This window comes from Octopus bimaculoides, chromosome 3 (assembly GCF_046866305.1).
Source record: "Octopus bimaculoides isolate indiv1 chromosome 3, ASM4686630v1, whole genome shotgun sequence".
Lineage (NCBI taxonomy): Eukaryota > Metazoa > Mollusca > Cephalopoda > Octopoda > Octopodidae > Octopus > Octopus bimaculoides.
This window is the reverse complement of record NC_142930.1, coordinates 69,715,038-69,716,267: the sequence shown is the minus strand read 5'-3', so window position 1 is coordinate 69,716,267 and position 1,230 is coordinate 69,715,038.

The window sequence follows — 1,230 nt, the reverse complement described above, 5'->3', positions numbered from 1 at the left end:
AGTTCCATCCTGCCTTTCACTCCTTCGAGATCGATAAAATTAGAACGAGTCGAGCATTGAGGTTGATATAATCGACTTACCCCGCCCCTGAAATTACAGGCCTTGTGCCAAAATTTGAAACCATTATTATTAAAATATTTTTATTAAGATGGTGAGGAGCCTGAAAACTGGTTAGATCGTCGGACAAAATGTCATAGAGTATTTCTTCTAACACTTTACGTTCTGAGTTCAAATTCTGCATTTCGTCCTTCCAAGAGTCTAGAAAATAAGCTCCGGTCAAGTACTGGGATCGATATGATTGACTTACCCCACTCCCCCGAAATTGCTGGACTTGTACCGAAATCTGAAGCCATTATTATGGTCAAATATTAATATTATACAGAGAAATGTTTCAACAAGTACTGTTTGGTTGAGATTGGATTGAAATAAATAAACAATTTGAAACGAAGACCGAATAAGGAATTTTAATGAATGTTCAATTCGTTACACAAATGTAACAAGATTTTTATTTATTTATTTTTCTCTTTGGTCAGTAAGTATTATTTCCTATTTGCTTCTATCTAAAAATCAAAGGAAATCACTACTATCCCTTCAAACTTTGCTTTTGTGATCTAGACATCAATGTCTTGAAACTGACCTATTTTCCATTACATTTCAGCACTGATTCAGCACTGAGTTGCTGAAGCAGAAATATCGTTATAGCAAACATTCTGCTCAATACCACAGATTTGCTTGTCAGTTGCTTGGTCTTAACCACTAAGCATTTCGCCCAGCGTGCTAACGATTCTGCCAGCTCGCCTCTTTACACAAGACCACAACAATGATCGTATTTGTGAAGTCATATTTTCTAGTAGGTCACGGTCAAAGTTATTACGTCGTAAGTTTCTGGGCGAATTCTTTGGTTTTATAATTTCATTTGAAATTCTAATTTGAATTCTATATAAAGTCTTCTTTTTTTTTTTTTTTCGTCATTCCTTTGTGTCATTTTAAAATGCAGGATAATAACGAAGTAAAACGATAGTTAACGTTTAGTCATGACGTGCGATGCGGAGAAATAACGAAAAAGTGCCTAAACGTGGGAAAATAAACGAAAATAGACATGAATATTAGAAAAAAACTTATTTCATCATTTTGAAATTAACATGTAGCTGAATTGATAATTGATTAATGGTTCTATTTTCATAATATTTGTATTAGTTAATGATACAGTTAAGCATTGGTAAGTGACAC